We start from the raw sequence: 24,173 nt of genomic DNA on the forward strand, positions 1-24,173 counted from the left end.
AATAATAGCTCTGTTGCAAAAAAGCTCAATAGAACCAGTTCCACCACAAATTCATGGGACAGGAATATGGTCACCATACTTCCTTATTCCCAAAATAGATGAATCCCACGGGCCCATTCTAGATCTCAGTCCACTAAATCATTACATAATCTCACAACATTTCCACATGGTCATTCTTCAAGAGATTATCTCTTTACTACAAAAAGGAGACTTCATGTCAACCTTAGATCTAAAGGATGCATATTTCCATGTACCAATTCATCCTGTACATAGAAAATATATCAGGTTTCTATTTCAGGGAAAACATGATCGGTTCAAAGTTCTTCCCTATTTTGGACTACTACAGCACCAGAGTATTCACAAAATGTTTAGCAGTTGTGGCAGCACATCTGCGCTGAGAAAACATTCATGTCTTCCCTTATCTAGACAACTGGCTAATCAAAGCAAACACATTCACACTTTGCAAACAAAACACTCAAAATACTCTAGATTTACTACATTAACTAGGGTTCACCATCAACCAACTAAAATCCCATCTACAGCAAACTACTACTGAAGCTTTTCTAGGGGCCATGCTGAACAGACATTTAGCATTAGCATCCCAAACACATTCAGAATAAGCAACATACTAACATTAATTCAACAATTTCAAATAGGAACTCGCATTCCAGCCAAAAGATTTCTCAGACTTCTGGGCATGATGGCATCCTGTATGTACATAGTCACACATGCTGGACTGAGACCTCTACAACAATGTCTCTCTCAACAGTGGACTCAGTCACTGGGTCAAATTCATGATCTAGTGTTGGTAAACAGCTGCATGTACCTCACACTGCAATGGTGGAATCCACAAAATCTGTCCAAGGGGTGGCCGTTTCAAGACCCAGTTCCCCAAATAATTCTAACAGTGCCGCTCGAGGATTTGGACCTGGCTGCTGGACTCTGGGGCTTGTCTCCTACACTGGCCATTGCATTTTGAAGGACGCCACGCTGCCTGCTGCTATCTGCCAAAGGGGAGAGTTTGCCATCGGATATTCACGCACTCGGGACTGCGAGGACCAGGGTGCTGTGCGCGCTGCACCTGGCCCTCTTCCCGACTCCTCCCCCGCAGACCTTATCACGACTCGCGGCCCCCGCTTCGCCGGAGCCGCTCGAGGATTTGGACCTGGCTGCTGGACTCTGGGGCTTGTCTCCTACACTGGCCATTGCATTTTGAAGGACGCCACACTGCCTGCTGCTATCTGCCAAAGGGGAGAGTTTGCCATCGGATATTCACGCACTCGGGACTGCGAGGACCAGGGTGCTGTGCGCGCTGCACATCAGCTGCACCTGGCCCGCTTCCCGACTCCTCCCCCGCAGACCTCATCACGACTCGCGGCCCCCGCTTCGCGGGAGCCGCTCGAGGATTTGGACCTGGCTGCTGGACTCTGGGGCTTGTCTCCTACACTGGCCATTGCATTTTGAAGGACGCCACACTGCCTGCTGCTATCTGCCAAAGGGGAGAGTTTGCCATCGGATATTCACGCACTCGGGACTGCGAGGACCAGGGTGCTGTGCGCGCTGCACATCAGCTGCACCTGGCCCTCTTCCCGACTCCTCCCCCGCAGACCTTATCACGACTCGCGGCCCCCGCTTCGCGGGAGCCGCTCGAGGATTTGGACCTGGCTGCTGGACTCTGGGGCTTGTCTCCTACACTGGCCATTGCATTTTGAAGGACGCCACGCTGCCTGCTGCTATCTGCCAAAGGGGAGAGTTTGCCATCGGATATTCACGCACTCGGGACTGTGAGGACCAGGGTGCTGTGCGCGCTGCACATCAGCTGCACCTGGCCCTCTTCCCGACTCCTCCCTTATTTCCGCCCTCTCCTTCTTCATTACCATACTACCGCTCACACGCGCTAGCGGGACGCGTGCGGGACGAGAGCCGGGGCGAAGACCGGGCAAAGAGCGGGCCGTTTGAGGCCGTTCGAGACTGGAGACGCTGGGCTGGGCCACCCCCGTGCACGTTTCTAATTTATTTGCCAGAGGTAATCATGATGAAAACTGCGGGAGGAATGCCTAGGACCAAGAGTACTGTTGTTGGCACTTCCATGGCAGGAACTTTAGACAATTTCATTGTAAGAGCTACTAACTTATTAGAACGTGAAATTGATCTTACAGAGCGTCGTGTCTCGTTGGATCCTCTTAACGCCAAACTTTCCTCTTTAGGGAAAATTGCTCTAGCTGTTACACCTGTGGTTAATAATACAAACTCTATTTCAACTAATTGTACGATTAGTGAGGGGGAAAGTACTGACTCTTCTATGGACTTAATTTCGGTAAGGAAAAGGGATAAAGGCACTAGAAGCACCAATAGGTCTGAATCTATTTCTGCTGATGTTGTAACTAATCAACCAGAAGGTGTACTTACTCGAGCTCAAACACACACAACATCTGAGGTTATTTCATTCTCCCCTGCCCCAATCTTAGGGGCTAAGCCAAAACAGAAGGCTGCCCCGCGTGGGAAAAAGGGGAATCAGCCAAGATCGACTAAATCAAAAAGTGCCAAACTTCCACTCAATCACATTCTGGGAGCTGCTGACCTACCCTTGACCGAAGTTACTTCAGATCTACCTAGACAACTAGATGATGGTTTTTATTTAAAAATTAGGGAAGTCTTTGAATATTCAACCCGTCCGATTTTGGATAGACTCACTAAGATAGAGGAGCGTCTTAAGAAATTAGAACAAAATGCTCTAACAAATCTCGAACTTCATCAACTGATGAAAACAGTTTCATATAGAGAGCATTGCAAACACCCTCCTCTTGTTAACACTGTAAACAATCCTAAAGAGAATTTCCTCCCCCCTGTTAGGAACATCTCGGGGCAAAGGTGAGGCTACTGCTTGTAATGATAACATCACAAATACTAGCGGTTCTCAAAACCCACACACAGGAGTCATGTCCCCGCAGAAATCCTCCAATGCCAATGCAGACTATGTTATGCCACAGAATATAAATCCAAAGGTGAACAGAACTGATTCCTCCCATGGTAACGCTTATAAATTACCTACCATAGATCTTCCACATGAATCTGCACCATATGTAGTTGTATTGACGGGGGTACCTAGTCTTGAAGGAAAAAATATTGAGTCATACTATGAGTTAAAGAACAAAACAATGCATTGGCTCAATACCAACCGACCACTCCCTCCCTGTACCCACGCTAAGATCTTGTTTGTCCGGAGAGTTAGCTGGGTGGGCAGAAGTAACAAAGACTCACCGGGGGACTGTATTGTTGTTAATTTCAACGACATGCAGGCTATAAAATACATCCTACAGGCACGACCTTCTCTGCATTACACCAATATTACCCCATTACCCCTTGCTCACTTGTATCCTTATCAAGCAAATAATGACATGTGGATCAAGGTAGGGAGAGGCAATTTTAACACTAACCGCGCAAGAGGTGGGCCTGTCCCAACAGAACAGGGCTGGTTAGAGTCCTTCCCAAGAACAAATAGGTATAGCTGCCTAGATATGGTCGACTGACTATCCCCAAAACCCCATGTATCTGACTTTGCAGGGGAGGTTGCAAATGATGACGTTTTACTACCACTGTCTGATCAATGGCCCGCACAATTGCTAGACTCCCCTAGGGACAATCCTGAAACTACCACTATAAATACTGTGGGCGAAGAGATACTAATCAATTCCACTCGGCCTAACATAGGAATATCTGAAAGGGCCGCCCCCTGTGAAACTACTCTTGCTCCTTCTTTGCCAGAGGGTGATACAGGTTCTGTTCTTACATTCTTGTCCTGGAACATTGCAGGCCTGTCTTCTAGGCTAAGAGATATAAATTGTACTTCATTCCTAAAAAAGTATTCGATCATCTGCCTTCAGGAATGCTGGACTGTAGAATCCATTCATATGAATGGTTATCGCACTTATCACACGCCAGCAATACACACTCTAAGAGGGAGAAACAAAGGGGGCTTATGCACCTATGTTTCAAATTGTTTAAAGGAAACAAAGATATCCTTTTTACCAGTTTCTGCTTTCTATCAAGTTTTGCATATAACGTTTGGGGTAAACAACACATAAACTTGATAAACTTCTATAATAATATCCCAAAAGACTTATGGGCCTCAACCTTAAAAGAACTACACAAGACCCTAAATGATATAGATGAAAATGAACCCACAGATAATTGTGTGATTTGGCTTGGCGATTTTAACTACTCTTTATGTCCATTTAGTGACCAAAATATATGTGATTTGGGGGAGAGGGAAGGTCTTTCTTCAGCACATTTTTCTCATACTTCCCTGGGAAACCAATTAAATGATATATTTTTTTCCCTGGACTTAGGTTTTGCAAATGAACTCTGCTCACCACCAGTTCCGTTTAATTCTACTTTCATAGGAAGGGGCTGTAATTCAGTCATTGACTTCCTCCTAGTATCTAAACGATACTCTCACCACATTTGTGCGTTTGAACTATGCGAGGTAGCAATGAGTGACCACTTACCACTTAGTATGTCCTTTGCTATTCCGATGGGTAAAAGTACAACTGACCCTACAGTTCAGAACCTATATAATTATAGACTAGAACTTGCCAGGAAGAATGGTTATACTTTAAAATGGGACAAAGTGGAACCAGCGACCTTCCTTGGAAATTTAATTCGATCCAAGGAAGTGGAATTTAATATGTGCCTCACTGAGAATGTAGAATTTCCCAAAGTGATCGATGCATTCCTAGGTATTACTGAGGAAATTGGAAAGTTACTTACAAAACCTTCGCATTCTGGGGCTAATAGAAGTAAGAGATGGTTTGATAGAGAGTGCAGCAAGACCCATGCCCTTCTAATGACCCAACTTAAGCGAGTTCCCAGGGAAATGGTTGAAGTTAGATCCGCTAGATTAGCCTACCAACAGGCAGTCAAAAAAACAAAAAAACAAATTAAACAAGATGCTTGGCACACCCTCTGGGAAGCCTGCCACTCCAAAAATAATACTGCTTTTTGGAAAGCAGTAAATGCTCCTTTCTTCACTGATAACGAATCCGCATCCATTGAAATAGCCATCACAGAAGAGACTTGGGTGACCTATTTCCGGGAGCTCTATCAAGAAGACCCTGAGGTAGTCATAGAAGGGGGGCTAAATTTAAATTTAAGATCTCAGGATGTACTGCCCTATCCAATTAATGTAGACTTTTCTTTAGAAGAAGTCTCGACAGCCATTGACAAGAGCCCAGCGGGAAAGGCACCGGGACCGGATGGAATACCCGTGGACATATTTAAGGCTAAAAATAAGTTATGGGCTCCTCTTTTAACCAACTTTCTTAACAGCTTTACAAAATTGGGCTTTCCACAGACTTTGCAGGAAGCCATCGTGGTGCCCATATTCAAGAAAGGAGATCGCAACACACCTAAGTGTTATAGTCCGATCTCCTTACTTGATTCATTCATGAAGATCGCGGGGAGAGTTATACTCAGTAAATTGCAAACTTGGGCAGATGAAAGAGGTATTCTCTCCCAGTTCCAATATGGTTTTAGAGAAGGTTTGGGAACAACTGAGCAAGGTTTGAACCTAGCATTATTAGTAGCCAAATATGTCGAGGCCAAAAATGAGAACTTATTTCTCACATTAGTGGACTTAAGTTCGGCTTTTGACTGTATTAATCACAACAAACTATGGCTAATTATGCAGGACATGGGAGTGGACCCAAACCTTTTAATATTCATCAGAGAATTATATCGAGATGCAGGTGCCAGGGTCCGATTTGGGGATAGGGGGGGACTGCACTTCCAAATTCCCCATAGGAAAGGGAGTGAGACAAGGCTGTATTTTAGCTCCTTTTTTGTTTAATTTATATACTAACTCAGCTGCATCTCACCTTCTGGAAGACAAGCAGGACTATCCTAAAATCGGCAACTCCTATAGCCCCATCCTTTTATATGCAGATGATGCTGTAATTATGGCTCGGACTCAAATTGGCCTCCAAAGATCGATTAGTAATTTCTCAGAATATATGGGTAATAGGGGCCTAAAGATTAACATAAGTAAAACCTTTACTATGTGTTGCACAAAAAAGAAGAACCTCTACTGCAACTCCTTTTTGTCCAACACAAAAATTATGACTTTTAACACCTTCTCCTACTTGGGTATTAACTTTGACAAAAAGGGCACTTGGATAGCAGCAGGGGAATCACGAAAATTAGCACTTTCACGAGCTATAGGGGCTGTCAAGCATTTCTCAAATAAGGTAGGAGGCCGTCCAGTACCAGTGTTGTTAGATATATACAGATCTAAATGTGTATCTACAGCACTGTATGGTGCAGGAATCTGGGGGATTGTGAATACCTTGAGGATTCAGACCTGCCAGAACGCCTTCCTTCGCTTTCTACTGGCAGTGCCCAGGACTACCTCTTCTTATGTCTGTCACCAAGAGTTGGGTGTACTATATATTTCGGACCTTATTAAGTTGGAACCCATTCTGTTGTGGCACAAAGTCTGGACTGGAACCGAGACAGGCTTGAACAGGGATATAATCAAGGATTGTTTAAGTCTTGATGGGGCCTCAAAAATTTCCTGGTTTAATTATCTCAAAACATTTTCTATCGAGATGGGCCATCCAGAATTCTTTGACTCCCCAGAAAATTTAGCGGATTTGTCAAGAAAGAACCTTAAGAAATCCTGCCTGCACTTTCTAACAGAGAAACGCTGGCTCACAGAGAAATGTAAGAGCTCCGTTATGGCTAATCAATTACTTATTCAAAATCAAGGTATACAGCCATACTTGAAACTAGTCCCCAGCTGTTACTCTCGAATGCTTTTGACCCGTTTTAGGATAAATGTCTTTTTTAGATTAGTTACATTTCCCGAGATGAATTGTTGGACAAAGGACCTTATTCCTTGCCCCTGTGATCAGGTCTCTGCCCAATCATCCCTCCATTGCATCCTTTTCTGCAAATATTACTCTGCACCAAGGCAAAGCTTGCTCCGACCCGTTTTCAAAACATTAGGGCTGAGGCAATGTAGAGTGGCATTGGTCAAATTGCAAATGTTAGATGATGAATTTCTTATTTCCTCTGTGTCACTGTTTCTTAAAACCATCTTAAGATTTAGGATCTCCATGAATTAGATTATCTTTTAATGGTACGAATCTTGTATTTTTAAAATTTATTGTCTTTTTGTCAAGAATGTATTACTATATATGTATGCTTTTATGGTTTTGTTTTTAAAATCGAATAAAGCTGTTTCTGACTGACTCTGAATTCTAACAGATGCTTCTCTAACAGAATGGGGAGCACATCTCCACAACCGTACTATTCAGGGACTATGGGATTCCGAACACAAGAATCTCCATAACAATCCCCTAGAGCTGCAAGCTGTTCATCTATCGATCAAAGCCTTCTCAACTCACCTACAGCACAAAGTTGTCCTTATTTGAACAGACAGTATGACAACTAGGTATTTACAAAAACGGGGACATACACACTCCAATTATCTCAACTAGCTCAAAATATGGATGTTAGCAATACACCACAACATTTATCTGTTCGCAGAACATGTCCCAGGGACAAGCAATCAGATTGGGAACTTTCTGAGCAGATCACAACAAGTCCACAAATGGGAGATTCACCCCAATGCCCTTACTTCGCAGGCAGCTATCCCCACCATCAATCTAAGGGCAATGCTGTATCGATGAACTGGTCAGGGGTATTTGTATACGCTTTTCCACCTCTCCCACTATTTCTGTTGGTGGTCAGGAAGCTCAGACAAACGTCTCTCACCATGATTCTAATAGCTCCCACATGGGCTCAACAACCACGGTTCTCAACACTGAACTATCTCCAGTCCCACATGAGAAGCTTCACCTGAATTCGGACTTTCTCACCCAGACCCATGGAACATAAAGATATCCCAATCCCAAAGAAATGAATCTTGCAATTTGGCTCCTGAGGTCTTAGAGTTTGGTTACTTAAATTTCCCTCAGGACTGTGTGAACATTCTTAAAGAGGATCCTAAACCAACTACAATGCAATGCAGCAAAATGGAAACGCTTTGTCAAAAACAAAACGTTAACCCTCTTCAGGCAAAAGTTCAAAAACTTATTTTATACCTATTGTATTTGCTAACTGCAGGATTAGCATATACTTCTATAAGATTACATCATGCAGCTATTGCAGTATATCTCCAAAATAGACAACACATACCAGTGTTTAAAATTTCTGTTATAAAAGCTTTTATGGAGGATAATTCCTCCTAGACATCCCTCTGCCCCAGTATGGAACTTAAACATTTTCCTAATAAGATTAATGGGGTTTCTAGTTTAACCATTACATTGTTGTCAGTTTGCAATATCTTTCATGGAAACTTTTTAATCGCAATTACTTCTCTTCGAAGAGTCAGTGAAATTTGGGCGTTAACCCTAGAAGAGCCTTTCTTTCAATTACATTGGGGCAGGGCAGTGCTTCGAACTAACCCTAAATTTCTACCAAAAGTAGTTTCCAATTTTCATATTAATCAATCCATTGATTTGCCTGTTTTTTCTCACACCACCATATACAGTTGTAGAAAGGGCATTACAGACTTTAGATGTAAAAAGGGAATTGATGTATTGCATCGACAGGACTAGATCATTTCGAAAATCCAAACAATTGTTTGTTGCCTTTGCACCTCCTCGGTTAGGAAAAGCAATTTAAAAATCAGGCATTTTAAGATGAATAGTTAAATGCATACAGACATGCTATGTAAAGGCTAAACGACTTTTACCTGTTCAACCAAAATCACACTCCACTAGAAAAATTAAAGCTTCTATGGCTTCTTTAGGGAACATTCCTATTGCTGATAATTGTAAAGCGTTAGTAAAGGAGACACAAGGGCACCCAAAGCAATAAGACAGGGACCTTGGGAAGTAACATATTGCAGGAGACAGTGGTCCCTGAAAGCAAAAAAATATTCACGAACAGCAATGAATATAGCCAAAATTGGTACTATATTATAACCTGTGTCCAGCCGGACAAGGCAACTTTAATAAGAAACAATAATTGGCAATGATCAGAAGAATGTAAGCATAGTGTTGGTGGGACACAAGCCTGTATCCTGCTGCTTACATATCAAGAGGACATGAAGTTTCGGAAAAACATACAGGCAATTGTAGTGATGTTTCTATGTCAGAGAATAATAGGTAGTGAAACATCTTAGTATAGAACTTGCCACCTTCACAACATTTCATACACATAAATTGTTAATGTGTAAGGTGAACCACAAAGTCGACCGATCCTTAACGAGGGGAATTTAGGATCATCAGGACTAATTAGTATGAATTGCCCATTAAAAATGCCTCGGGTTGTGAAGAGATACAACAAAAATGGTACTTCGTCTGGGTCCAATGACCTGAGCGAATAGAGATTCCAAGGAATAGGCCTTGGGCAACGAGGGTTCAGACAAGGCAACAGGGTGATGCAGTATCTCGATACATTGAAGGAGATACGTTCCGTGGGGGTCTGCAGGACAGCGCGTTCGGTCAATCCCGGATAGGCTGTGTCATTTTTGTTGTATCTCTTCACAACCCGAGGCATTTTTAATGGGCAATTCATACTAATTAGTCCTGATGATGATCCTAAATTCCCCTTGTTAAGGATCGAAACGTCGTCGACTTTGTGGTTCACCTTACACATTAACAATTTATGTGTATGAAATGTTGTGAAGGTGGCAAGTTCTATACTAAGATGTTTCACTACCTATTATTCTCTGACATAGAAACATCACTACAATTGCCTGTATGTTTTTCCGAAACTTCATGTCCTCTTGATATGTAAGCCGCAGGATACAGGCTTGTGTCCCACCAACACTATGCTTACATTCTTCTGATCATTGCCAATTATTGTTTCTTATTAAAGTTGCCTTGTCCGGCTGGACACAGGTTATAATATAGTACCAATTTTGGATAATTGTAAAGCAGCAACTCCACAAGCCTTCACTAAACATTGTGTGGATGTATTTGCACGCCAACAAGCCAATGTTGGTCAGGCAGCACTAAAACTCTTTTTCAGTTAACTGCGACCCCCACAAGTTAACCACTGCCTAGGTAGAGGGACTGCTTTACAGTCTATGCAAATGTGTATCTACAACACACATTCCTCGAACGGATTGTTTTACTTACCGTGTAAGCATCTGTTCTTGGCATGCAGTGCTGTAGTTTCACATTTGTCATCCATCCTCCCGAAAAAAATGGTTGTGCATGTTGCAGTTCATACACTTTATTTCATATAACGCATGGACTTCTCAATGCATACATACGCTGCATTCTTACATTCTCACCTACCCACGATAAAACAATCTGAAGATGGCGTTGATGACCTTGTGCAGTGTTGCCAAAATGAGGAGTCACATAGCCTTGTGACTCAATGAAAACTTCTTGGGACAAAAACGATTGTAATCATCCGAGCCCAACACCAGATGTCAGACTTATGCAAAGCATGCGAATCTACAGCACTATATGCCAATAACAGATGTTTACAAGGTAAGTAAGATAATCCTTCCCACAGTGCACTGGACCATCTACTTTTGGGTGATTCCCTCGAAGGGCCTGATGGGCAGCGATTCTTTGGTTCCTGTAAGTTGCTTTTACATGCAGTGTGCAGGGGACTAGTGCCATTAGTCCAGGAGAGTATGGAGGTGCTTTTGGCTTTTAAAGGAGTCCCTCAGTCTGGGATAACTGTGCTTTTGTCCAGGATGAGTCACAGTATTGCAGTTCCAGGAAGGTTGCCACAAGTACAGAGTATCACACCTTTGGTTTATGCAGCTCCTGTTGTTGCAGACTCTAGTCTCTTCTTGCGTCCTTTGTTGCAAGTCTGATCAGAACTGAGGTTCTGGTGTCACGGTAGCCGTTAAATCCTAGTTTTAGGGGTGTTTAGTGATGTGTGTGAAGGTGGCCAATGGGCTACTAACTTCAGCGGCTAATCCGCCCCTGAGTTGACCACATTGGGGAGGGGGGCACCTTTTCTACCCAGAACCCTCTATTCTACCACTTTTAAAAATGGCAGAAACCTTTCTTAGCTGTAGAGACCAGGTAGCCCACCCTAGGGATTTGGCTAGACCTCTGGGAGATAACACCTCTTGACTACCTAATTGTCCCACCTGCCTGGGCACTAATGTTCCGGGGGTAAAGGGGATAGCTGTTTTCTCCTTTGGGAGACAACCTGGTTGCATATCACAGGCGGTGAAGGTTTTGAAGCTCACCGCCTTGATGTGCCACTTCACTAGCTGGCCTATCAGGGAGGGAAGCATGACCTCCTTCCCATCCAGGCCATTGTTTCTGACTCCTAGGAGAGGTCACGTCTCCTGGCAGGGGGTCAGATTCCTATCTTGGGACAGCACCTGCAAGCTGGTAACCAGAGCACAAGAAAGGCTGGGGAAACCAGTTGGGCAACCTTTAAAGTAGCCACCTGGGTGCATGCCACTTTTTCCTCGACTTGAGAATGTCAGGAGTAATGAGGCATGTTATTTGATACCAAACATGACATTTTGGCGGTCCTGTACTGGAGCTGGCGATCTTGAGTTTGCCTGGGTGCCAGCCCACGTTTTCCTAGGGAGCGCTTATCACTTATAGTAGTCTTTAATGGTAAAGTAGACTAGAGGGACATACAAGCTTGTACTTTCATGTCCTCACCTTTAATATAATGCACACTGCCTCCTGGGCCTAGGAGGCCTTCCTTAGGGGTGACTGACATATTTAAAAAAGTAGATTGACTTTGCCACACATGGTGATTGATGGCAAAGTAAAGTTCGAGCAGTTGTACTGCTCCTGCAGTCCGCAATGGCAGGCCGGCTGTTATCAGTTTACTTGGGTCACTCAGGGTGGCACAAACAGTGCTTCAGGCCTCGGTGACCCTTTTAAAAACCCATGCCCTTGGTTCCACTGCTACCATATACTAAGGACTTAGGGAAACATTGTGTTCGAGGCATATGAGCTGCAGATTACACACTATGCATAGATCGCCATCTGGCTGTGTCTGTATCCTTCATTTTTTCAAGGGCTACGTCAACATTAGGGCCAAATAGGTGTTGCTCATCGAATGGCTGATAGAGTATGGAACTCTGGACTTCAGGTTTGAAACCTGAAATGCGTAGCCAGGCATGCCTACGCAAGAGGACACTGGTGTTTATTGCCCTTGAGGCGGTATCTGCTACATCTAAGGCACAACGGATGGAGGTGTTAGTAATGGTTTTACCTTCTTGTATAAGTTCATTGGCCCTATTTTTATACTTGTCTGGGAGGTGCTGCATTATGGACTCAAGCTCATCATAATGTTCCCTGTCATACCTAGCTAACAGCGCTTGAGTATTGGCAATGCGCCATATGTTTTCCGCCTGTGACGCGGTTCGTTTGCCAGAGGCGTCCAGGAGTTTAGACTCCTTATCTGGTGGTGGTGCTTCACCTGATGATTGGGAATTGGCTCTTTTTCACGCATTGGAGACTACAAGGGAGTCTAGTGATGCAGGGCCTTTAATGTAGGCTGGTTCAGTAGGGGCGGCCTTATACTTTTTTTTCGATTCTAGGGTTGATGACTCGAGCCCTGACCGGGTCTTTAAAGACCTCTGGTGCGTGCTTAATGACCCCCTTAATCATGGGTAAAATTGAGGTGGACTTTTGTGTGGTGTCAAAAGTGTCCATGAGAAAATCCTCCTCCACGGTGTCTGTGTGTAGATCAACCCCGTGGTAGTGGGCGTCTCTGTGTAAGAGCTGGTTAAAGCCCATAGTGTCCTCTGGGTGGGGGGGGGCCTGGAGGGGTAGATGTTAGGGACGTCTGGGATGCTATAATCATTCCAGGGGTCTGGGGAGCCAGTAGGAGTAGGGTCCCCTAGTGGTTGATCGTCCACACCCCCCCTGCATCATAAGAGGTGTCATCATCATCTACTGGAGTAGGTGATGGTGTAGGAGAGCGGTGTGGTGGTGGTGGAGGAGGAGGAGGAAGAGGAGAAGGTATCCTTAATGGAGAGGTAGCAAAATCTCTCTTTTTAGGTGGTGGAGCCGGTGCAGGCATATCTAGTGGTTGCTTCTTGAAGCTAAGCATCAAGTGACTGGTCTTGGGATGCTTTACAAGAGTTTTTTGGGTAGGCTCTGGGCGAAGCAGTTCTTCTGTGGGGGGCAGATCCTTCGGTGCCGATGGTGTTGGTGCCGTAGGCTTTTTCGGCGACAACTCGGTAGCGGTTCTGGGTTTGGAACCGTGCGGTTTTGCAGTGTCTTTGGCCGATGAAACCTGTTTTTTCGGTTCTGAGATCTTTTTCGGCTTCGAGGCATGGGAGTCGGGCCCTTTGGTGGCAGTTTTTTGGTCGACTCCAAGTTTGTTGTCGGTGTCTAGGAGCCGGGGCCAGTCTTCGACGCCGAGTGCTTGGATGTCGAAGCAGCGCTCGGTGTGGATGAGGAAGAGGACGGCTTCTTTTTCGGTGCCTGTGTATGTTTTTCATACATGAGACATAAAATGTCTCATTACATTCTTTCCTGCTTTTTCCTGAATAGCCGCCTGCGGGGAGAATATTGTTCATACACAACGTTTGAGCACACTAAAGACATAGCGAACGCTTTAACTTGAAGTAAAACTGCCCGCATAAAGAATCGAACGGAGCCCAGAGCGTTCTAAGAAATAATTAAAAAGCAGGAAAGAATGTAATGAGACACTCCTGGCTGCAGCTCACGATATAATCCACCGAGCTGGAAAGAAGCTTAATGCTGTCCAGAAAACCAATAGTGCTGCCAAACTCAAGAGCCCTGATGAGAGTACCCATATTGAATATTTGAGACTCGAAATGCGTTGGCTTATGATAAAGGATAGAAACACTGAGGAACTACGAATGTATTTTTGTCTATATATAGCGGAAAAGTCCCACGTATTAGACAGCAAATTGTCCCATGTGTTTCTCCATGCTTTCTTAACTGAAACCCTGATGTATAAAACATCTTCAGATTGTTTTGAATTGATAATTAGACTTTTGCCACTAAAAGTAGCAAAAAATCATCAGCATATTGGATGTTCACTTGTTTAGTAATGTTTTTTCTTCATTTATATTTTCTTCACACTGTGTATTTAATATACATTGTTGTTTTTTAATGTTTTGTGACTTAACACTACACATGTACTCTTTGTATCTAGACTATTTTGTCCCTTTTTGGTGCCTGAGTATACATTAAAAAACCAAAGAAACTATTAAAAAAAAGGTATAAATAAAGTACCGGTGCAAGCGAAAATTAACAGTTTGTCCGAGCGTGAAATAAAAGACGCTTTTTAAAATAAAAAAAACAGGTTCAGGCCTTTTCCTTTGCTTCATATATATATATATATACGGCCCTGCCAGAACCTGGCCTCTTGGGCCTAACTCCTCTTGTTATCACAATGTGTATGTTTTTTGGCACCGAGGGAAGGCTGACTCGAGCCAGGGTCACTCGAAGGCTTAGTAGGCTTCTTTACCGGGCACGAAGGCGGGGCATGGGAAGCAGTCTCTCGGTGTGCACCTGGGCCCAAAGGTGTGACCGAAGCCTTTTTTGATGGTGTCGGGGTCGACGTCTATACTCACGACCCTCTGTGCTGGAGTGATGTCCTCGACGTCAGAGTCATCTGCTTCGGAGGCACTGACTAGGCCTTCTTCGACCCGCCCCTGCTCTGGCACATCGACGCCCTCTTGGAAGATGTTGTCGGGGATCGAAGAAGACTATCGAGCTCGTCGGTCCCAAATAGTCTTCTTGGAGCGGAAGGAGGTGCAAGCTGGACAGTCTCTGGCCTCGTGCTCCGGTGAGAGGCAGAGGTTGCACACCTCATGCAGATTGGTGTGGGGAAACTTCGACCTACATCGAGGACACTTTTTGAATGGCGCCCTTTCCATGAGCCAGATGATAAGGCCCAGGTAGGCCCGAAGGCCTTCATCGACGACTGGAATCGAAGACTTTGAAGTTGAGTTGCGAAGATTGGGAAAACGCGATCGAGACAATACCGTCGAAAAGGGGAGGATTACGCGTCGAAAGATAAACCGGTAACTATTCCGAACTGGAGCGCGAGAAACACATCCGAGCCCAATGGCGGAAAAAAACAATCTGAGGATGGAGCCGATGCCCATGCGCACTATGATCCAAAGGAGGAGTCGCATACCTTGGGACTTCCAAAGACTTCCCAGGACAAAAACAAGTGCAAATATCCAGGCCCAACACCAGATGGCGATCTATGCATAGTGTGTAGATCTGCAGCTCTACATGCCAAGAACAGATGCATACTGGTAAGTAGCATTTCCCTTACAACACATGCGATATATTGCATGCCATTACAACACAAGTCGTTACGACGACTTGCTGTAGGGGGCAGAAGGTGTTGGATTTATTGGATTTACAATATAACACCTTCCCTACTGTTGCACAGACTGGAGTTGGAATAGTAAATTATACTGTTCCAAACACCAGCCCCCTCCACAGCAATTCGTTGTAATGGCATGCAATGTAACAACGCATCGTCGTAACAACTTGCGCTGTAATGGCATGCATAGAAAACACATGCGTTGTAACTAGTGCTATTTGGGACTTATAAGGGGGCCAAAGCCTTTGCCAGTTGGGGTTACCAATTCACATGTATCCGTTTTAGGGAGAGAGGACTGGCACTGGTGCCTAGTTAGCAGGCTTCAGTGTACTGTCAGAGTCAGAAAAACAGCATCTATTAGTCCAAATGGGGGCAAAGAGTCGGGGTGGGGGACATCTCCAATAGGCCTGTTTTCTTAGAATAAGGTTTTCCAAACCTAATATCGAAATTCATCTTTTGTTGTTGGGTAAGCAACCATAATTTTTAAGTGCATGGCATCTCACCTGACCTATAACATTACAGATATTATACATGTATGACATTCCTTCAAACATCGCGCACTACACGTCCAAGGTCATACTCAAAGTGGCATAATATCACCGTTTTCCACACACCATGGCGGCATCCCAGGGACATGATTAATCTCTTCAAGAACAGGACTAATTCCCACTAGACCTGTATTTCTTCTTTATTGGCTAAAATAAGCTCACATGGGCTGTCCACATATAATTGTAATACATTTAAATCAAATTCATAAATTTGCATTAGTTGCAATCATTTCTTAATTTTTTGGGGAAAAATTTTTTGTAGTCATTTTCGACAATTTTGGTTGGGACGGTTATGAATGAGTTGTCTGGGTGAATGTGTGCTGTTGCGTGTAAGGGTAGAGTGGATTAGTGTGGTTGTTGGGTAGGAACAGACTAAGATGAGTTTAAAATTGTTGTCATTTTATAGCACACTTTCTAAAAACTATTTTTTTTTTAAAGAAAAGGCATGCACCTTGTTTAAAGCAAATGTATCGTACTGTAAAATAACTTTTACTTTGTTTTGATGAAAAGCCTTGTATATGTATCAAAAGTTTTTATGCCAAAAATAAGAAAAAATAAATGTTTTCCCCAAAAAATAAAGGAGTGCAACTTATGTAAATTTATGAATTTGGTTTGAATGTATTAAAATGTGTGGACAGCCTATGTGAGCTAATATTAGCCAACAAAGAACTACTACAGGTATCTTGGGAATTAGTCTTGTTCTTGTTTTGTTTTTCCAACTTGTTCCCAGACCCAAAAAGTCTTTTAGGGGGTACCTTTTTTCAGATAGTGTTCATGATGGATCTCTTAACATATAACATATCATGACACTTTTGGGCACATGACTGCACTTTTTGGTCATGTGATGTCCTTTTCTATCCATACAATTTGAGGACCTATGTTTGCTGGTAATCTGCCTGCATCCTTTCTTTTCATATAATATATGTAAGGATCGCTTCATGTGAAATCCCAGCCTGAAAAATAAACAGATTGTAAAGGGAATGACATTAATAAATATCTGCACCAAATTTTCAATCTAACTTAAATTCCTAAATCCAGCCAGGCTTACAACATATGATAGGACCAGGATAGTTTACTTTTCTAATCCAGCCTTGGCATTTCGGGATTAAGTGCTTGCTATGCGGTTTAGGACTTCTTTGTCTTGCGTAACTGGCAGATCATTGGCCACCATCCACCTCTACAAAAACTTTACTGCTCTGATGCTAGACCAATAGAAAACATAACACATTTCCTCAATTAGTAGTGCATAGCTAGGATTCAAGTCTGGGTTTTCTAGATGTATCCCGATTGCAACTGTACACACTACATAGAATTATAGACGAGTAGGTGTCAATAACAGGGGTGTTTATAATTTTTGTTTTTTCAGAATCACATCTTAAGAGCAAAGTTAGAAAAGATCCCTGTTATTGACTTCTGTAGTTTCATGTTGTGTTCTCCGCCTCCCGGCCCTTGTAAGTTGTGTGTGTAGAAGTGCGGACATTCACAACATTGCCTTCCTCGAACTCTGCCACCTACCCAGATCTTCCCCTTAAATTAAAATTAATTTAGCAAGTGTCCTATCACACTCTGCCTCCTCCCTCAGGTCTGTTCTCCTCAAGTTATTTTTTAACTGGTGTCCTACAGTCAATCCTAATCAACTATGACTGATGCCTCCCACAAATATGTGAAACAAACCTTGTGTTCTGCCAATCTCTCCTATCTCTCTCGGAGACTTTCCTACCCCTCACACTAAAAAGGGCTATGCTCTCTGCGAGGAAGAAAAGCAGGCACTTTAACATCATCAGGTCTATGAAATATGCTGTCAGCACAGAGAGAAATCTCCCTTACCTTTCAAAGATCCATACCGACTCGGAGAAAGCAGGGGAGGTGGGTGGTTGGTGGCACCAGTGTATTGCTTACTTTTATTCACCTTTGGTTTTGCATCTGCAGAGGACTAGGGCAGGGGAGTCAGTTCCTTTTGTTTATTCCTGGAGACCTAAGGCTCTATTGCAGATAGGGCCCTGGGGGTGCAACAGAATTGTGCGTCTACTTTTTGTACCCCCTGGGCAGGGAACTATGGTAGTACAGAAGGAGCTGCAGATGTAGGAGTGGCCCCTTCTAGAATACTGATACTCTAGTGCACTTGCAGGGCCAGTGCTATCTTCAGAGGGCGTTCCCTCATCTGCAAAGGAGTGTGGCCTGATGCAAATGAAGGAATCACTTTGCCACTGCACCCACTCTGTATTGCGGACACAGGCACAGAGGCTAACATGTTTTGAAAATATCAAGGACCCCCTGTAAATATTTAGGTGAATTCCTAGGACAGGGCAACAGACACAATGAAAGGTATATTCCTAGGCAATCACAATAGATATAGATATCAGCCACTAGGTCAAGTGATGTAAAACTGAAAACGTTAGAAAAACTTTTAATAAGAACCAGTGTACCATACAATAGTGAAGATTAAAACATTTTTTTATTGTTGTCAGTGTAAAATCATATTTTATGTTTAAATCAACGTAAAACTAAAACACAATACAATTTCTAAAAATGTACATGAATTTTATAAAAGAACAAAACTTTAACCAAATATAAATTGGAGTACAAATACAATGACATGAAAAACCTATTTCAATAGACGCAATAAAATAATGAGAGTGAGTCAAAGTGTAGACATTCAAAATATATGAAGTTGCGGCAATAGATTATCTTCGACGCGCGTTTCGGCGCAACAGCGCCTTCGTCAGGAAAGCCACACAATGTTTCCTGGAAATCAAAAGTACACTGGCTTAGAATATAAAACGGTATATTTATATAGATATATAGGTGACAAAATGTTTTAATCTTCACTATTGTATGGTACACTGGTTCTTATTAAAAGTTTTTCTAACGTTTTCAGTTTTACATCACTTGACCTAGTGGCTGATATCTATATCTACAGAGGCTAACATGCCCTTAGGAGGCACACCGAAAGTGCACCAAAAAAGGTAACACTGTCTGTGTTTCCCCTGATGGCAGCCCTCTGGAGGGAAGAAAGAGGGTTCCATGGACACCCCAGATATCAACCTGCTGACAAGGGCAGTCACTCATTGCACCCACCTGCAGGGGATCTCCAACCTCTCCACCTGCACAGAGAAACACAGAGTGACTTTGAAGCAGGCACTCCCTATTTCACTGGATGGGCTGCCCTTCATTGTAATAGGGCGCACTGTTCCAGCTTGTGCCTGGCGCACCTGTTTAAAAGTGTGCTGTGGTGCAAACCAGCACAATTCAAGTTAAATGATTAGTAAAGTGCATGGCTACCTCATTGAGTTTTCCCAGTTTTGATGACTCAAAGCAAAAGAAGAGGAGATCTCTGCTAGAAGAGCCAGGTCTTAAGCAGTTTCCTAAAGAGAGCATAAGAGTTATAGAGGCATAGGGTGGGAGGCAGGGAGTTCCAGAGCTTAGGCTCCCCCCACCCCAAAAAGGACCATCCACTTTCTCTTGTTAGTCTTACTCTAGGGATTGTTGCAAATTGGCCGCACCCGAACACAGTTCTTGCTTAGGGTTGTAGTGGGGAATCAAAGCACAAATGCAAGTAGAGCCAGTTTGATTCATTGCTTTAAACACATAGTGTAACTCCTTATACTTTGTGTTTAGCTGTGGGGAGCTAATGTAGTGCACAAAGAAGTTAAGATTCACAAAAGCTGCAGGAATATGGGAAGGTAAACAGGCAGCTGTATTTTGCCTAATTTAAAACCTTTTGTCCTGCAATTGCGATTCTCCTATTACCATGACTAGAGAATCTGGATTTCATTAAAGACTCGGAGGCTAACAATATGCAAATTTCCTTTAATGCAGTCCAAGTAGCCGCATACATCATAAAGTAAAAGGGTTCCAGAATATAACACTCATAACAAATAAAAGGCATGAGCCCATAACATTCTGCCTCTTTTGAATGTGGCGTAAAATAGAATAAGTCTCGATAACTGAAAAACTCAAAACGCTTCATGCTCCGAACAGTTCATTAAACTATAACAAAACGAAGAACAAGCGAAGCGAAGAGTGTAGACGAGGTTGCATCACGAAAGGTTATCTGAAAAAAAGGAAAATAAGTAAAATTGGATGAGTAAGATAATAAATAAAACAATAAGTAAACGATTCTTGGAGTAGAGAATGTCAATGAAGGAAGATAAATCTGAAAGAGAGAACAAAAGGTAAGTTATGAATGCTGAAACAAGGTACAATAATAAAGAAACTGTGAAAATACTGTAAATGTACTGTAATACAGCCAAATTATACTGTGAACGTATGAAAGATTGGTAGTAAAATTCAACATTTACAGTAAACTTATAAAAATTCAAAGGGAAATTGAGGGTGGGATAATGTTAGCCTCCGAGTCTTTAGTGAAATCCAGATTCTCTAGTTATGGTAATAGGAGCATCGCAATTTCATTACAAGATCGGAGGCTACCAATATGCATGTTGGTAGCCATGTAAAACAACATCAGACATTTGAGAAATTGGTTTGCAAGAATGCTGAGCAAAAGTACTAGCGTTAAACCAGTCAGCAGCCTTTAGGATATCATCCAACTTACCACCAGACCAGAAGGATTTACTGGCCATAGCACCTCTGATTGAGTGAGCTTTGAACAAATTTAAATCGAGGGCAGCTAAATTCATAGCTTATTGACCCATCTAGCAATAGAAGTAGAGGTTATAGCTTTGTGCGGTTTAACGAAGGAGATAAGAAGTTGATTCACACCACGGGGGCGAAGAGCGTTCATTCTGTAGTCCTACTCTTTCATACAGTCAACCACGCAGAGTTTTTTGCATAAGTCAAAAACTGGATAGAAAATAGAATCAGACATAGTCTTGGTTCTTCTGAACAGATCGAATTTGACTCCAAACATGTTATAGGATCTATTGGAAATTTCGAGAGCTTTAACATCTGAAACTCTACGAAAGATATAAGACAAAGGAGAGTAGCGAGTTTGATGGAGAGGTTTTTTTCTATTCAGGTGAATATTATTGGGCCAGCTAGAAAAAAGGTAAAGAATAAGATTAACATCCCAGAGGGACTGATATCTGGGGTTAGGAGGTCAAACGCTTTTGAGGATTCTACAGATAATGGCATTCTTACCTACCGTTTTACCATTAACAAGAGTGTGTATTGCGAAGATAGCAGACCTATAACAATTAATGGATCTACAGCTAAGACCCCGATCAAATTGTTCGGCAAGAAAGATAACCATGTCAACGATAGGTGACATGGATCCAAGTTCCTTTCCACGCACCAGCGTGACCATGATTTCCATATGTTGTTGTAACAGTAGTGTGTACCAGGGGCCCAAGATTCTCCGAGGAGAGTTGCAGCTGTTGACGAAAGGCCTGAGAGATCGTTGGATCTCCTGACACTCTCCAGGCAAGTAGGTTCAAATTCCCTGTTTGAACAAGAAGATGAATCTGACTGTCTACGTCTGTAAGAAGGTCCTGAAGGGAAGGGAGTAGGAAGGGAAAGTCGCAAGCCAGTTCCAAGGTTGTGGGGAACCAGGCTTGGGAAGGCCAGAAGGAGTCACTAGGACAATGGAGCATCGTTGATGTCTCACTTTCTGCAGAACTCTCTGGATCATGGAGAAAGGGGGAAATGCATATGCATTGATCGCCTTCCAGCATTGGAGAAAGGCGTCCACTGCTAGAGCACCGGGGTCGGGCATCCAACTGTAATAATTGACCAGTTGGAAAGTGAGTCTGCTCGCAAAGAGATCTATTTCCAAAGGACCCCATATTCTGTCGAGTGATCTGAAAATCGAGACGTTGAGCTTCCAATCGCTGTGGTCCAAGAGGAACCTCGAGTTCCAGTCCGCAGATAAATTGGATTTCCCTGAAAGATATTTGGCTTTCAGAGCGATCTTGTGTTCCAGACAGAACATCCAAAGTTTCTTGGCTAAATTCGAGAGGTCTGCAGATTTCGTGCCTCCCAGACGGTTTATGTAAGCGACCGCGGACATGTTGTCCGTCTTCAGAATGACCGATCTGCCTTGAATGGAATCTTTGAAACTCATCAGTGCATAGAGACCGGCAGTGAGTTCTAGGTAATTTATGTGGTGAAAGGATTCTTCTTGAGACCAAACACCGCCAGTGAAGGCTTGCGTCTGATTCTAGAATAAAGTCTGGTGCAGAGCCAAAGATTGCCTTGCCATTCCAGGCATCCAAGTTCTCCAGCCACCATGTCAGTTCCAATCTGGCTTCTTGGTCCAGGCCCAATCTCAGAGCTTTTGCTTTTACTCTTTGGAGAGCACGGTAGTAGAGGGGACTCTGAAAGATAGCTTGAATAGAAGAGGAAAGGAGACCCAGTAGCCTGGCGAGTTCCCTTAAGGATAAGGTGTCTTGATTCAGGACGTGTCTTATCTCTTTCCTGATTTTTGATATTTTCTTCGGTGGGAGTAGGAGAAGGCAGTTCGTGGTATCTATGGTGAAGCCTAGGAATTCAGGAGATCTGGAGAGAGATGAGATCGACTTTTCTCTGTTTATGATGAAGCCTAGGCTCTCTAGAAGATCTATTAAGGTCTTCAGGTCCTCAATGATTTGGGAATGGTTCTGGGAAAGAATGAGGATGTCGTCTAGATATGATTAGACAAATGCCCTTTTGTCTTAACTAGGAGGCGATAGATCTCATCACCTTGGTGAAACACCATGGGGCGGAGGAGAGGCCGAAGGGGAGTGCTTGGAATTGGAAGAGGTGATTCTTCCAAATGAATTGGAGGAAGGGTTGGTGAACCTTGGCCATAGGGATTGTGAAGTAGGCGTCTTTTAGATCTAGTTTGACTAGCCAATCTCCTTTTAATAATAAGTCTCTCAGAAGGTGAATGCCTTCCATTTTTAAGTGTCTGTGGACGAGGTATTTGTTGAGTTCCCTTAGATTTATTACCGCAGCAGTGAGAAGGTGCCCATAACCCTAAAACCAGCAAAATCAAAATAACAAAATAGCCACTGTGATTCAGGATACACACATTATGAATCATGAGCCGCAGATGTGCTGCTAGACAACATGGCTTAAAGACATTCACATTGACAAAGCCAATAGCTTGGGCATTGCCGAGAGCTATTGGCTTTGCCAATGCTTGTTTGGTGTTGACAGGGTCTTGCTGAACAAATATGGAAGTGATAGTGAGAAACAGTTGAGGAGCGTTGAAGTGAAGCGATGGTGTGGTGTAAAGGTCAGAGCAGCAGATAAGGGAACAAGGTTCGAATCTGGGGGTCGAAGGAACAGTTTGTGATTCTGGGCAAATCACTTACGTTTCCTACCTTTGTCTTTTTTCTTGATGAGGAAGAGTGTACTTAAAAAAGTAAGCATTTCCATAGGGACTTCTATTATTGCGCCCTTCTGAAGCATAGAGCATATCTCTTCCTCTATCTTCTCCTGGTCTAGGGTGAGAGGGATGTCCCTGGGGAAGGAGGACTGAGTTGGTGTTTGTGTGAAATCTACCATAAATCCTTTCACAGTATTCTGGACCCAAGGATCTTGAGTAATCAATTTCCATTTTTGATAGAAAAATTGGAATCTGCCTCCCACCTGTGGGGAAAAAGAGGGGGAAAGAGGAAGAAAAACAGAACTCGCTCTGGGTGTTGTCACTGGAAGATTCTCTAGATCTGAAGCGGAAACCTCTTCTTCTTTGAGGGTAGAATTGGAGGGTATTTGAGGGTTGATAACCTCTTCCGAATCCTCTCTATCTTGGGAAGGGCCTACGGTTGAAACGGCCGTAAGAAAGGCCCCTTCTCTCAGCCCTGCCGAAAAGGTTATTGTTGAAGACTTCATGTTTTGATGGGCCTTGTCTATGGCAGTAAAGGTCGAAACGGATTTTCCAAGGGCCTTGATAAGATCCTCCCCGAAGAGTAAATCCTTGGGGTTCGAGGAGGGTTCTTTATCAGCCAGGTCGGCCAACTTAGGACTGATTTTGGTGAGAACCACCCTTCTCCTCTCGGAGTTGAGGCTGGCGTTTGTGTTTCCTAGGAGAATTAGTGCTCTCTGAGACCAACCTCTAATAGCTTCGGTGTCCAGAGGTGTTCCGGTTATATGGCTGAGTTCGGCAGTGTCGATCATCCTATCCAGAGGACCCAAGATGTCAAGGGCACGATCCTGGCAACCTTTAAGGGACCTTTCCATTCCCTTTCTCGGGTCTTGAAAAGATATTTGATTAGTTCGGGGTCGCGATTTAGTGTTTGACAGGCATTGTCGTCTATGCAGGGCCTTGAGCATTCTGCTCTCAAAAGGTTGCGAGTATCTCTCTCCAGTGGGTTTCTAAGCCACTTTTTGATAAATTTGCTGACATGCTCC

General features: G+C 43.4%; 1 protein-coding gene and 1 long non-coding RNA gene across 4 annotated transcripts in view; one reads left to right on the plus strand and one right to left on the minus strand.

Annotated features, from left to right (window-relative positions):
* Positions 1-24,173, plus strand: part of CUEDC1 (CUE domain containing 1) — a 535,352-nt gene that overhangs the window by 496,299 nt on the left and 14,880 nt on the right. The gene's annotated exons all lie outside the window — the stretch shown is intronic.
* LOC146858899 (uncharacterized) overlaps positions 19,820-24,173 on the minus strand; it is a 117,645-nt gene continuing 113,291 nt past the window's right edge. Inside the window, exon 4 of the long non-coding RNA XR_014980040.1 lies at positions 19,820-19,932. This is a non-coding gene — a long non-coding RNA (uncharacterized LOC146858899). The remainder of the gene's footprint in view (positions 19,933-24,173) is intronic.

This window comes from Triturus cristatus, chromosome 3_2, assembly GCF_964204655.1.
Source record: "Triturus cristatus chromosome 3_2, aTriCri1.1, whole genome shotgun sequence".
NCBI classification, from domain to species: Eukaryota; Metazoa; Chordata; class Amphibia; order Caudata; family Salamandridae; genus Triturus; species Triturus cristatus.